Here is a 16,455-nt window from a genome sequence, read left to right as displayed (position 1 = left end):
CCTCTCTCTCTCTCTGTCTCTTTCTCTCTTTCTCCCTCTTTGAGCTGGGACATCCATCTTGTCCTGCCCTCACACACTGGAGTCCCTGGTTTGGGGGCTTGGGATGTCACTCCCCAACCCCCATCCCTGGTCTCAGGCTTTCAGAGAAATGGCTAAAGGAGTTGAAAATAGTCATCTCTAATAGTAAAACTGAAGCATAAAGAAAGAGTGAGATATCAACTGATTTTAGTTAGATGTTCCCTTAAAAATTATACTTTTATTCTATACATGTCAATTTCACTTAAAATGAAATTTTATATATGATTCTGAGATATATTATGAAACAATGTTAAATTTTAAATCTGAAAACTACTTTGGCAATCACCAAATCTTAGCATTTCCTAAACTTTGGGGATATAGTCAAATGCCTTGAACTCACTAGAAATGTATGAAAATTGTGAACATAAGAGCATTTGTGCCTTTTCTTAGGGAAAAGGTGCACAGCTTCACTGAATTGTGACCTCAGAAGAGTAAATTAAATCCTCTCATTTTCTTTCCTTATATCACTAAGATTCAGAGTAGCTTGACCACATATTAGTACATATTCTTCTAAAGTTGGGACTAGAGCCTCAGGTCTCCAACTTCCAACACATGTTGAGCATTCTTCAACTTAGGTTTCCTAATTCTAGTTTCTTTTGAGTGTGAGATATTCTTTTGACCAATAATATAGCATTTCACATTTCTCTTATTTACTTAAAAAATTCCATAAGAATATAAGACATCATCATGTATCCCAATGGCCTTGACATATCATGACTTTTATTTTTCATTAATCTCTTCTTATTCTTTTTGTCATTTCCAAGCTGATTAGTTTCAGGTGAGCTTCTCTGGCTGCCAATACTTTGGGTGTACCGTCACACTTTGTGGCCAAGAGAAAATTATACCATCCATGGGGAGAGGACAAGCAGAAGCTTCAGATTTGAGTCTTTCCCAGACTATGCCTTGTCCATCTCTTTCTTTGGCTGATTTTCTGTATTTTTTCTCTGTAATAGATATAGCCACGAGTTCTGTCGGTATTTCCAATAAATTATCAAAGCAGGGAGGTTTTGCAAAACTCCTGAATTTGCAGTTGATGCACAAATGGTCCCTCAGACTTTTCAGGTTGACTAACTCTGAATACTATGACAATATATTTCTTTGCCCTGTATCTTTATCTTTTCAAAATTCATTTATTGCTGAATAAAAAGCAATGAGAAAACAGACAATATGTTAGTCTCATAAAATGAAAAAGCAAGTATTTATGAATAGTACTGTGGCTTATATTATCAATTTTCTTTCATATTGTTTCTGCAAATCTAAATAAGATATTATAGAACATTTATAAGTAACAATTAGGTATCTAATTTTCCCTTTTTTCTTTGTAAAATGTTCTTGATTGGCTAGAAAGTTGCTTTCAACATGATACAAACAAATGTTCTGAAACAAAAGTAAAAACAAAGTTGGGAAACTAACACAATTATCTATCAACTTATTTATTTATTATTTTATAGGAACATTGCTTTGCTCTTATAGTCAGACATATAAGTGAAAATTATGAAAAATGTGCTTTAATAAGTAAAATTATAATGATGATACATTACTAATCACAGTAACAAGAATACATTCTAGTTTATGAATTAAAAAACATCTCAGATATTCTGCAGTGGTAAGTAAATAATCAGCGCCTCCATAAACACTGTGATAAACCTAACAGTTGACCTTTCTAGGTTGGAATTCTTAATAGGACATGGAATAATGTGTGTTCTTAGTCCAGACCAACAGGCTGCAGTAAAGGCCTTTATGAATAATAACACTTGAAGTTCTTCTCACAGAATGGAAAGAAAAATATGAGTGTTGACTCTGGCAGCTAACTGCATATGCTTAACCACTGATCTTTCAGTGAAGAGATGGACAGAAACATGACAGAACACACTGTATAATCAAAACCAACCCAAATTTCTTCATAGTTCTGGACATTTGAAACACCTTACCAAAAGGATCTTTTCCTACAAGCTGAACAAAGCAAATGCTGCCTAGATTTTGAGATTCATATTTGGATTTCTTCACAAGCAGGACTGTACACTTCTTGAAGTTAAGAAGCTCTGAGAAAACACAAAACACCATAATTTTAATGTCTCAGAAAAGATTAAGAGAAAAGAGCAATCTTTAAATACTTAACGCGAAGCCAAAAGATGTTGGCTGTCTACCACATAACACAGGCAGGTAATAATACCTTGTTAGATATCACCATTAGAGTAGTTAATATATGCCGTAAGGACTGGTACCTCATAGAACTTTAGAAATCCTTAGAGTTATACGTTGTCCAAAGCTGACGTCCAGCATAAGATCAAGTTCATCTTAAGTTTCCAACAGAATGTATCCTGTGGAGATCTATTAAACAAACAAAAGATGTCCTGGAATGGCCCCTGAATGTTAAAAAATGGAAATGGTTGGAGACATTATCGTCAACTGGCTGCAACAGGCGCCTGACTAACTCCAAGACTGGGTCACATAAGGTGATGTTTCCTTTGAGGAGCAGTGTTACTATGCACCCCACTGCTGTCATTTAAACAATCTTCACTCGGTGACTTTCCCTGGAGGATGCTACTGAGGGTTCAAAAGGGGATGCGGGCTTCGTGTGGTCCTCTCCCACAGATTTGGTTGTTTGTGTAAAATAGCTGCCTTGCCAAAGGCCTCCCTCCCAAAGATTCTGATTTCCATTTATAAACATGTTCTTCAATTTTTTCAGGGATAAGATATTTATAATATTTGAAAAAATATTTTTAATCAAAGCAGTTCATAGTTCGAATACAAATAAGTGTTTAAAATTATACCTGCGTATCGTATAATATGACCATTAATTAGCAATAGTGAATGTCTTGTTTTGTTACTATAAAATATTCCAAAAAGTAGACTATTAAAGTATTCACAGAAAAAGTCATTATGAAGGCACAAAAGTGCTGAATGAAGAAATTCATTCCAAACTGAATCTCCATGTGTGTAATTAATTCATGATTACATCAAAACAGAAGTCAGGTGTTACTTGAATATTCATTTATTTGCATTGAGGTTGGGAGAAAGTTAGAGAAAATATCGAAAAAGGAACATATGGTCGTCATTCTCAATGCAGATGTGGATAAAAAAAAGTGTGACCTCTTACATTTTTAGATTATATGCTGTAACCTAAATAATTTAATCACAAGTAAAAAAATTGCCTATGATATAGAGGTTTTATATAATTATTCTGTAATTTTGAGAAATGTATTATAATAATTCACTTTTATATCTTCAGGTCCTACAGAAGAAATAAAAAAGTAAAATAAAGAGACTTAATAAAGTAGCTAGTTGAATTATCAGAACTGAATACATCAGATTCTGCAAAAATATAGCTTTAGCAAGATTGGAGCTGACTTCACCAAATTAATCCTCTATTTGGCAGTAAGCTCTTATCCTCAGACCTTCTTTATTCAAGCAGGATTTGACTAGACTAACATTTACTCACTACATTGAGACTCCAAAAAAGTAGACTCTGTTATCTTTCTTCTTGAAGGGCTTCCAGTGCAGTTAGGAAAACCACCATATACTGAAAACTTAGAGTCATTAAATTTATAGTAGTTAGTACTATGCAAAACTGAATCACAATATTTAATAGTGCTGTTAGTATACCACTGACCACAGGATAAAGCAATCATCGTATTCCTAGAAAATAGTAGAGTCCCTTACAAGTGTAGTGGACCATGTTAGGAAATACTATTGTCATTCATTCATTCATTTATTCAACAACTATTTATTGAGTATCAATCTTTACTCTTCCAAGAACAGAATATACAGGCATGAATAAGAAATAGAAATAAATTTTTATCTTAATGGAAATTATATCCCAGATTCAGTTAGCAGTTTTCTCCTTTTTAAAATATCTAAATCTTCAACTCTCCCTCTGGCAGCTCTTCTCTGAATGTGGCAAACAGTCTAGACCCATCATGGTACCTGCCACACACTTCTCGCAATAATAATTTAGTGAAGCATAATGATATGGCCTAAGTAAAGATAATAAGAATCCTTCTCTGGAAGTAATATTTCACTTAATTTCGTTTGTTTTGTCAATTCAATTTAAAATATCCTACCTAACACAGTAAATTCCTCACAACTTAAAAAATTCTACCTAACACAATAGATGCCCCACAACTTAAAATATCCCACCTGGTCGGGCACGGTGGCTCAAGCCCATAATCCCAGCACTTTGGGAGGCTGAGGTGAGCAGATTGCCTGGGCCCATGGTTTGAGAACAACCTGGGCACTTGGTGAGACCTCATCTCTACAGTAAAAGTTAAAAATAAATAAATAAATAAAGCTGGGCTCGGTGGCTCAGTCTGTAATCCCGCGCCTTTGGGAGGCTGAGGTGAGTGGATTGCCTGAGCCCGCGGGTTCGAGACCCGCCTGGGCAGTGAGACCTCATCTCTACAATAAATCAAAAAATCAGCCGGGAGTGGTAGTGCATGCTTGTAATTCCGGCTCTCGGAAGGCTGAGGCGGAAGGATCGCCGGAGCCCAGCAGGTGGAGGATGCGGTGGCCAGGAGCTGCCACTGCACTCCAGTCTGAGCGACAGAGTGAGACTCCAGCTCAAAAAAAAAAAAAAAAAAAAAAATAGCCAGGCATAGTAGCATGTGCCTGTAGTTCCAGCTACTTGGAAGGTTGAGGCGGAAGGATCACTTGAACCCAGCAGGTAGATTCTGGAGTGGCTGTGAGCATGCCACTGCACTCCAGCCTGGGTGATGGAGTGAAACGCCAACTCAAAAACAAACAAACAAACAAAAATCCTACCTAACACAATAGAGGCCCTGCAAATGATCATTAAACAGAAAAATTCATAGTGCCAAGGAAATTTAAAGTAAAGATAAATCACTGTGGTTTGCAGCTCAGCAAAAGGAATAAAGGGGGGAAAAGTCATAAACAAACCTAAATAAAGATTTAATCTGTTAGTCATTGCCTGAAGAAGAAATTATCAAATTTTATTAATCAATGGATGAGTCCATTGGACTTAATCCTCAAGATAAGTAGGAAAAGAGAAACTGATTACAATGTTCAGAAAACAACAGGAAGTAGTGAATTTTGATGCACTATATGTGAGTTTTCATGGACCATGCTGCTCTTTGTACCTCTTGGGTCAAGCTGAAAAGTGCTCAGTGCTGTTCCACATACTGTTTCCCTTTCAAATTTGGAAATTAAGAAAAAGATTCACAATGATATGGACATATAAATTGCTTAAAATGAATCTTTTAAAAAAAAATTTTGCCCTTTAGGAAGTAAATTAGCACAAATAAAAAATTCTCAGAGGTTATCAAAAGTTTTCAAAAATGCCAAATTCAACAATAGAACTAATTAAGATATAAATGGTAGGCTTCAGTTAACCTACAAAACCACTAAAACATTCACAAAGTCATTGATATTCATGTTAAGTTTTTAAATATACATTCTTATGTAATTTTTTTAAAAGTCATGTTGTTTTCCTTTGTTTTGTTTTGTTATTGTTGTTGTTGTTGTTTTTGAGTCAGGGTCTCACTCTGTTGCCCAGTCTGGAGTGCAGTGGCAAAGATTATGACTCAGTGCAGCCTTGACTTCCTAAGCTCAGGTGATCCTTCTGCCTCAACTTCCCAAGTAGCTGGAACTACACATGCACACCACAACACCCGGCTAATTTTATTTTTCTTATTTTTTTTTAGAGACGAGGTCATGCTGTGTTGCCCAGGCATCTGGAACTCCTTGGCTCCCAGACCTCCTTCCTCCCAGAGTGCTGAGAAAACACAGTGTGAACCACTGCACCCACCTATCTTAAGTATTGTCCCCAATAAAAATTATTACCTATCATGTCTTGAGTCTGTTCATCAATAGACTATTAAAAACTGATTGTAGATTCTAAAGGTCTAGTGTAATCCAAAAAGTGTGAAGCATAATAAATTTAGCAGCTACCTCAAACATCCCAAATATTGATCAGAATTAATGCATAGATAGCATAACCCGAACACTTTCATCATGACAACCTATGCACATTCTTGCTCCTGAGTTGAGGGAAGACTCTTCCCAGTGGAAGATGATTACACTCCAGAAAGCACACGCATAACCATGTGTCCTTGCTACAACCACAATTTATAGAGATTTGATCTATAATAGAGGTACACTGGAATGCTTTCTGGTGAATTGTTATATGGCTGAGAATTAAAATAAAAATTCAACCAGAGTCAATGTTTCAAAATTAAAATATGATCACCATAGGTTGAACTTCTAGGATATAAGAATAAATCTGAAATTCTACAAAGTAATATAATTTTATTAGAAGTTTATTATTAAAATACATTAGTCACATTTTAAAAGTTTGACTTTATTGCACAGCAAGAGATTGTGCCTGTGGTCACTATTCTAAACACTTGTCACTAAATAGAGACTCATTTTCTTTTTTAAAAAATTATTTTAAAGATGTGGGGTACAATTCAAGGTTAGGTATACAAACGGTCATTGTACAGGTAAAGTTTGGGCCTCCCTTTGGTCCCCATTTCACCTGGTTTGAGATTAGGTACCCTTATTGATGTCAAGTGTGCCCTCCACCCTAGCAGTTTCCCACTACTACCAATCCCTTTCTTATAGTATTATGATAATAGTTCAGAGTCTGCTTATGAGTGAGAACATGTGGTACTCAGTTCTTTGTTTCTGTGACAGATCACTGAGTATTATAGACTCTAAGTCCATCCAAGGTGTACTTTCAACTGATGTCAGTAGAAAGGCAGTAACACCTTGTTTGGCTGGGTCCTCCAAAAGGTTTGTTTGTATGTATATAAGGTATGCAAGATGATGTTACCATTAAAGTCATTATATAAAGTAAATAATTACAGCAAAGAATTACATACTCTTTAACTCCTAAAAATAAAGGTGTTGGTGGATTGTGATGATGGAGTTTTAGAATGAAATCCCACAAACTAAAACTTTGCATATACCTTGAGAAAATATCATCTTTTTAAATATTTTAGATGCAGACTTAAAATTCGTCTTTTCACTTTTAGTTATTCGTTCCATGATTTATAGGCATTTTCTTATGAAAAAAATTACAGTGGTCAATTTTCCATTCTTTGTATTCATCTTCTTAAGATACAGAGAATTCCTAAGTAGGGTATTTGTCTTGAAAGACTCGTGGTGAGAATAGAATTAAATAACTAACAATTAAATAAAAATCTCAAGAATTATTTTGTTATTGAAAACAGTGAACACACTAAATAATTGTATAAGATTGGAATTATACCATGATAACTTTGAAGAACATTCATGTAGCTAAAAATGCCCTTTACTCTAGTTATTGTCAATGGTAAATAGGAATAGGCACATGGTGATCACATCTGATGACCATTTCACAGTGGCCATCAAATATCAAAACAACAGTGGAAAATGTATACTGCTAGTACAGATTCTCCATTTAGGAACCTAACATTTTGAGTTGTCAGATAAGGAGAAAGACTTGTTTTGAGATTGGCCTTGTTAATAGTCCAGTTCCAAAAGGAAGGCCCAGCATCTCTGCTCATAAGGCTTCTGGACTGTCCTGATGTTAACCCTTCCTAAGGTCTCTGATCTCATTAGTTATCTATTCTCTCAGTAAATTCCACTTTCTTCTGTTACTTTTGACTGAAACTATCTTAAACGCAAAGATTCTGACTGTCAGTACCCTTTTATAACTCACACTTAGTATTTCTTATAACATGTAAATAGTAAGTTGAAATTTTTTCAGTTATTAAAAGATCTGGGCACACAACTAGTATACTGAAAGTTGCAAGTTTGTAAATACAAGATAAAATAAAACTTGTCTTCATCAAGACAATCTTAATAAGAAACTCAAAAATTCATCTGTGGTATTTTATAGAACGGTAGTCATGATCATTCTCTTAGGAGAGGTAAAATTCATTCAAGCAATAAATAAACAAGTATTCCAAAATTTGTTTTGGAATATAAACTTTTAAAAGACTTGAAATTATATATAAGGGTACCAAAAAATAGAAAATCTATGTTTTCACAATAGAAATATTTTCCTAGCCAGGCTTGGTGGCTCAGCCTGTAATCCCAGCACTTTGAGAGGCTGAGGTGAATGGATTGCCTGAGCCCGTGGGTTCAAGACCTGCCTGGGTGTGGCCACTGCACTCCAGTCTGGGTGACACAGTGAGACTCCAACTCAAAAAAAAAAAAGATATATTTTCCTAATAGAAAATCTCTTGGTTTTTAATAACCAAACCTCAGAGAATATATTTATTTCTCAGTACGAAGTTGTTGGCCAGTGGCAATATAGAAACAATGTATATTTTAATACTCAAAACCCTATGAAATACTTTTATCAAAATGAAGTACAGAAAAATATTAAGTTGAAATATAAATACAATTACTAGATCGTCAGAATCAGGCATAGATACAGCTGGTGATGAGAGCAGCTTCATAGTGTCATACTCAGTGGCGTATGTTAATATTTTAGTCATATTCTGGGAAACTGGTTGAGGTCTTAGGGTTTATGTGTAATGCAGAATAATATCTTTGAAGAAAAGCTTTTGTTAGTCTCATAGTTATATTTTTTGAAATATATGAATTATATGAAGTTATGTTTGAAAACACAATTTATCTTCTTTAATTAAATTATTCTACAGATAAAGAAAAAGTGTTTTTGTTTATTTTTATAAGAATCCAGCATAAAACTACAGGCTATTTTTCTTCATTGTTTCCATGCAAAATTAAAAGTAAAGATTAAAAGAACGTTAAAAGAAAAATGTAGCAACACCAAGAGATATTTATTCTAGAAAGCCAAAAAAAGGTTCAGTATCAAATATAAATCATATGTAAAGAGGTGAAATAAATAAAGATCGCCACAAAATACAAAAAAAGGTATTAAAAAATTAAACATCCATATATGGGAGGGATCAAACAAAGCTGTCATTGTTTTTTGGAGCGTGGGCGCCTTGTAGTATTGGCTTCCCCAGCTAGGGGAACCTATTTGCATCAGTGTACCAGCTAGCATTATTGTAAGAGGCTGTGGTCGGCTTCAATAAAAAAAAATTTTTTTCAGAGATTCTTTAAACCGTTTGCCAATTATGGGTGATTTATGAGCATGCCTGCCCACACCGTGCTGAGTGTTCAGCAGTTTTTGACCCCAAACAGCACAACCTTTGTGTTCCATCGTCCCTATTCACTTGATCTCACTCTAAGTAATTTTCTTTTTTTTGTTACCCAGGAATAATAAAAAAAAAATCTTCAGAGGGAAACATTTTACCGAGGTGGAAGAGGTGAAAAAAAAATGGCAAAAGCCCTACAAGGCATCAAAATTGACAAGTTCAAATCTGTTGTGAAGAGTGGAAAAAACATCTCAATAGATGTATTGCATCAAACAGAGAATACTTTGAAGGTGATTGAAGTTTAAACATGTAAGAATAAATACACAATTTTTTATAAATAAAGTCTGAGAGGGGTACCTTCTCTAGAACTTTCTTGAAGCAGAAAAATTATGCTTAGTGGTGTAACATTACAAGCATTCCTATTAAAGAGTAAGATGGTCATTACCACTATTGTTTTAAATTATTTGAAAGATGCAGTCAATTTAATTAAACAAGAAAACAAAGTGAGAGGCAAACTTTTCATCTCCAGTGATAGTTTGAGTACTTGGAAATAAAAAAAAACAACTGAAATTTAAAAAAGAACGCTTTAAGATAACATATTACAAAAATCAAAATATTTCATTTAGACAAATAACCATTTTGAAGGTATAGCCAAATGATTTTATGCACAAGTACAGAAAATAATATTCTTATTTAGGAGTAAATCAATCTAGAAATAAATACAACAGCATGGAAGAAACATTAAAGTTAACTTAAGTATTAGAAATAATGATTTGAATACGTGAAAAATACCTTTGTCTTGTATTGTCAAACTCAATATTGTAAAGATTCAATCCTTCAAAATTAACACACAAAATTAATATAGTCTCAATTAAAAAAACCAACACATATTTTAAAAGTTTCGTTCCTTTACTATGCTTTTAAAAACCCAACAACTTAAATCTAACATTCACTTGGAAAAAATCAACATATAAGATATCCAAAAAGATAAATGCATGCTTAGTGAAGACTCTTACAGTGACATATTAGAATACATTATGAAACTACAGTAATAAAACAGTGCATTTCAAGCACTGGTCAAATTGATAGATCGGTAGAGGAGAATGGACAGTGCAGAACAAGACCCTAGTGCATAGAGGATTTAGTATATGATACAATTGTCCCATATGATTGAGAACATTTAGGGTCACAAGTGAAAGAAATACAACTCAAACTGGTTGTTGAAGTCTGAATGTTTGTGTCCTCCCAAAATTCATGTACTGAAATCTAATCACCAATGTGATGATGTTGGTAGGTGAGGCTGTTGATCAGGTTATGAGGGTGGAGCCCTCACAAATGGGATGTGTCCTTATAAAAGAGGCCCCAGAGGGTGTTTTTGTCTTTTTCTTATATAAAGACACAGCCAGAGGCACCACATATAAATCAGAAAACAGGCCTTCACCAGAGGCTGAATCTGCTGACTTTTTAATCTTGGAATTTTCAACCTCTAGAATTCTGAGAGAGACATTCCCGTCGTTTATAAACTACCTAGTCTGTGGCATTTTATTATAAACTCAAATGGACTAGACACTGGTTTAGGTAAAGGGGATTTTATTGGCTAATAGAATCATACCATGCAAACGTGAGATTTTCAGTGAACCAGGAATTCTATCTGTGACAGACCCTAATGATTGTCACAGTGCCTGAGACAGAGAAAATAGGCAATAGATGTTTTGTTTCTGTTTTTGCTTTTGTTTTTTTGAGTCAGAGTCTCACTCCATCGTCCAGGTTGAAGTGTAGTGGCACGCTCAAAACCCTGCATCGACCCACTGGACTCCGGCATCCTTCCTCCTCAGTCTTCCAAGTAGCCAGAACTACAGGCACGTGCTACCATGCCTGGCTAATTGTTTGACTTATTGTAGAGATGAGGTCCCACCAAGTTGCCAAGACTGGTCTCGAACCCATGGACTCAGGTAATCCTCTCGCCTCAGCCTCCCAAAGTGCTGGGATTATAGGCTTGAGCCACCGTGCTCAGCCTGTTTTCGCTTTTAGAGGCAGGGTCTTACTCTGTCACCCAGGCTGGAATGCAGTGGTATGATCATAGCGCACTGCAGCCTTGAACTTCCAGGGTCAAGCGATCCTCCCACCTCAGTTTTTCAAGTAGCTGAGACCACAGGTATATGCCACTGCACCTGGTTTATTTCTTTTATTATTTTTTTGGAAAGACAGGGTCTCACCATCTTCCCCAAGTTGGCCTCAAGCTCCTAGCCTAAAGCAATCCTCTTCCTAAAGTCTCCCAAACTACTGGCATTAGAGGCATGGGCCACCACAACCAACCAATAAATGTTTATTTTTTCACTAAATGCACAAATTAAGGAGCAGTACAAGAGTCAATATCAAGAATTGGGGTGGAGAATGCAGTGGTAGATGAATAAAAAGTAAAATTTGACTCTCAGTCTCAGATAATCACGACACTAAGAGTAAGACTGTGTCCAAAATTTTTAATGCTACACAAGAAACACAACTGGGATCAGAAGAGGGAAGATACTAGGTAAACTCTGGGACAGGTTTGGAACATAGAATTTGGGAGAAGTGCACATCCACGGGGTCACAGGGTGAAAGCTAGTTTATGAAGTGGCAGGCACAAAGTATAGTTTGGAGAGAAATTACATATATAAGCAAAAGTTAAAAGATACAAAAAAAACTTAAAATGTCAAATGTATGCACTCAAAAGAGAAAATGGCTCATGCTTTAGCAAGGGACATTTTAATAAGATCTAATATGTATTAGATTCTTATGTTCCAGAGAGTGTTCTAAAAAACTTAGCAATCAACAATTTAATCACATTGACCATGTTATCATTTTATGGATAAGAAACTGAAACTCAGAGAGGTAAGCAAGTTGTCGGAGTTCACATAATTAGTAAGCTGAGAATCACACTGTCACTGACTCCAGAACCCATACACATAAGTGCTACACTAATATGTATGAATTAATTTGAAATAACTAAATACATTAGAAAAATAAATGTATTTAGACATATATGTTAGATGTATACACATGTATGTGCATCACACATGACTGTATGCAAGCTTTCATATTTCATTATTGTTTTATTTATTTTGTAATTTTCTTTTTTAAAAATTTTATGTATTTACTTTATTTATTTATTTATTTTACTATAAAGATGTGGGTACAATTCAGGGTTAGGAATACAAACGTTGATTATGCAGGTACCCTTATTGATGAGGTATGCCCCTCCCTCCCCTAGCAGTTTCCTTCAACTGCCAATTCCACCACCCCCTCCCCTGACAGTTTCCCACTACTGCCAATCTCTCTTTTGTAATATTGTAATTGCTGTAGGTCCACTTTTGAGTGAGAAAATGTGGTACTCTGTTCTTTGTTTCTGAGTATGATCGTCTCTAAATCCATCCAAGTTGCTGCGAAATCCATAGGTTTGCCCTTCTTTATGGCTGTATAGTATTCCATTGTGCATGTGTACCACATTTTTTTTTATCCAGTCCAGCTTTGATGGGCAACATGGTTGGTTCCATGTTTTTGCTATTGTGAATAGAGCTGCAACAAACATATATGTGCGGTTATCTTTTTTGTGAAATGATTTGAGTTCCTTTGGGTATATTCCTAATAGGAAAATTGCTGGGTCATATGGAAGGTCAGTTTCTAGTTCCTTTAGAAATTGCCACGCTGTCTTCCAAAGAGGTCTCACTAGTTTGCATTCCCACCATGAATAGACACTTCTCAAAAGAAGATATACCGGCAGCCAACCGACACATGAAAAAGTGCTCAGCCTCACTCATTATCAGAGAAATGCAAATCAAAACCACATTGAGATACCACCTAACCCCAGTAAGAATGGCCATCATTAATAGAACAAACAACAACAGGTGCTGGTGAGGATGCAGAGAAAAAGGAACACTTCTATTTATTTACTCTAAAGATATGGGGTACAATTTAGGATTCGGTATACAAGTGATCATCGTACAGGTAAAATTTGGTCCTCACTTTGGTCCCCAGTTCACCTAGTTTGAGATCAGCTACCCTTATTGATGCTGTGTCCTGTCCCTCCCCCTACCCTAACAGTGTCCTGTCGCTGCCAATCCCTAAGTAGTATGGTAAATGTTCAGGGTTCGCTTATGAGTGTTAACATGTAGTACTCAGTTCTTTGTTTCTGAGATAAATCACTGAGTATTATAGACTCTAAATCCATCCAAGTTGCTATGAAGTCCATATATTTTCCTTTATGGTTGTGTAATATTCCATCTTGTATATGTACCATATTTTTTTTTTAATCCAGTCCAGTTTCGATGGGCAGGATGGTTGGTTCCATGTTTTTGCTATTGTGAATAGTGCTGCAATAAACATACGTGTACAGGTATCTTTTTGTTAAAATGATTTGAGTTCCTCTGGGTATATTCCCAGCAGGGGGATTGCTGGATTACGGAAGGTTAATGTCTAATTCTTTTAGAAATTGCCATACTGTTTTTCGTAGAGGTTGAACTAGTTTGCATTCCCACCAGCAGTGTAGAAGCATTCCCTTTTCTCCACATCCTCGCCAGTATCTGTTGTTTTTTGTTTTATTAATGATGGCCATTCTTACTGGGGTTGGGTGGTACCCCAGTGTGGTTTTGATTTGTATTTCTCTGATGATTAGTGAGGTTGAGCACTTTTTCATGTGTCTGTTATTGTTTTAAATAAATTTAATATTCTTTGTTCTACCCACCTGCATGGTAAAAAAATTCTTGTCACTCATTTTGAGGTCTCCTCACCACAATAGTACCAAAGGATCATCCAAAATTTCTGGACATCTGCTGTGACAGAAAGGCAGGAAATATGCCCCCTCCATACTCCTTGATATGCTGCCATCTTGACTATGGCTCTTTTTGGTCACATTGTTGCTTGTTTGGAATTCTGATAACTACCATTTATCTGGTGGGCTCTGAAGTTTCAGACTGACTTTCAGTTGGCTCTTGAATGCCTCTCCATTCATTGCAGATTCAGCCCTAGAAGCTTTTACGACTGTTTTTAGGGTGTTAGCACTCACAACTGCAAGAGAAGTCGGCATGAAATGTCTAACTTCCCAGCTATCATAGCCAAGTAAATGTCCTTTATGCTTTCTTGAAATTCCTATCTCTGAAATGCTCGTCTCTGTAGTTGAGCAGTATTCTTTACAGTCTTACTTCAGCTTTGGACTCCTCTTAGGGCTTCGATTCTGTGTTATATATAGTCCAGGCCACCATAAAATGGTGGGTAAAGGGGTTACCCAGATACCAAAGTATTGGGGGATTAAGGTTCTTGTGGAAGAGCACTCACACATAGATTAATGGAAGACTACAAAGCAACAATCAAGTCTTCCGTTGGAATATTAAGTCTCCATCTGTCCTAGCTGGCAGAGTATGAAATTGGGTCACTAAAATCATCTCTTTCATGCCTGACTCCCTCTCTCCTGGAGTGAACAACCACTTCCCCCTCATTTTCTTCTCTAATGAGTTTTTAAAGTTGAAAACAGTTGAAGGGAGGGGTTCAGTTTCCACCAGGCTGAGCTCACAGTGGAGAGTTTGCTCAAAGCAGCCCCTCCCTGTGCTTGCTCATGCTGGGCCTGAGCCACATTCCCTGGGTCTATGGCTCCCCTGGCTGAGACCAAGTCTCCAAAGCCTCTAGCCTCAGCGTCAATGTAGAAACTTTTAAACCAGCCCTCTGGTCGGTATTTAAAAAGCTGACCTGAAACAGAAGCTTGTTCTAAACTTCTCAGACATTCAGTCACAGCACAGGACACTTTTTGAGACTCAGTCTCAAACTCAAGTCTTTAATCCCATTTCATCACTGTTGATGTTTCATGACCTCAGATACCTTCCATTCCTCCAGCAGTGACTCTTCTCTAAATGGTCTTCTCAACCAACCCAAAGTTTTATCCCCTTCAAAAAACTTAAGTTTGTGGGATTTATTATTATTTCGCTGGCAGTGCAGTCTTCCCTACTTCTCATCATAAAATTTCAGCTCATGTCTAAATGATATTCAAGCTTGGAGTAAAACGGAAGTTTCCATAAAACTTATTTGATCTGAATTTCAGTCAGAAATATAGTTTTCATTATGATCCCTTACACAAATTTGTATGTATTTATAGATATTTCGATATATACAGGGGATGCCAAAAAATATATATGTGTTTTAAGCATGATGTTCACTTAAAAGATGGTAGTAATCAAATGATTACAGGCAAGACAAAGAAAACAGGGAAAGCACAGTTGAGCGTACATCATATAACACATGGCTACCATAATTTAATTCACTTTGAAAGGTATTACATAGATAGCAACCCTTAAAATGTTTATACATTGTTTTGGCACCCCCTGTACAATAAAAAAAAATTACAGATTCCTACTGTATGTGATGCAATCAGATACTATCATTCTGTTCTTTTGGTGTTTTTTAAAAAGTGCTTGTTGTGATTTCCTAAACTGATTTCATGGTTCATCAAGGGACACAACACGATTTGAGAAACATTCCTCTAGGACACTAGGGAGGGACATTGGCCAGTGTGTTTTCTCCTCTCAGATGGAGATGGTTAAGTCATTTTTAACATTCAAAGCTTGAGATGGGAGATTTATTTATTTATTTATTTATTTATTTATTTTTGAGTTGGAGCCTTATTCTGTTGCCCAGACTGGAGTACAGCTCCCGGCCATTGCAGCCTCGACCTGCTGGGCTCCGGCGATCCTTCCGTCTCAGCCTTCCAAGTAGCCGGAATTACAGTATGCGCTACCACGCCCGGCTGATTTTTTTTTTTTTTTTTTGTAAAGATGAGGTCTCGCTGCCCAGGTGGGTCTCGAACCCGCGGGCTCAGGCAATCCATTCACCTCAGCCTCCCAAAGGCACGGGATTACAGGCTGAGCCACCGAGCCCGGCTGAGATGGGAGATTTAAACATCCTCTTCCATGTTCCTTATTCCTCATTAGTTCTTGGCAATAACAGGTAAATTTATTGGAAAAGGCTAATTTATCTTTTGTTACTGAACATGCTGCCAGTCACTATATATCTGTTCTCAGTTTTAAAAATATTTTATAAGCTCCGTTCACACTAAATCTCATCTCAGTCCACTGGTATACCCCAGATCCACAGGGTTTTATGAAAGTTACCAGTATCTATTATTTATCCAACATAGTAGTAGCCACTGTCTCAAAATTAACCACTCCCAATTCTAAGTATTTTAATTAGTATGTCTCCTAGATATTTGTTGCATAGATATAAGTTTTTTAATAGTCACCAAATTATTCCATAGATTACTGGTATTCATTTTACCCCATAATAT

The sequence above is a fragment of the Carlito syrichta genome, unplaced genomic scaffold (genome assembly GCF_000164805.1).
Source record: "Carlito syrichta isolate Samal-C Ts95f unplaced genomic scaffold, Tarsius_syrichta-2.0.1 Scaffold311462, whole genome shotgun sequence".
Taxonomy (NCBI): Eukaryota; Metazoa; Chordata; class Mammalia; order Primates; family Tarsiidae; genus Carlito; species Carlito syrichta.
The sequence above is the reverse complement of the archived record's forward strand: the minus strand, read 5'-3'. Positions refer to the sequence as shown.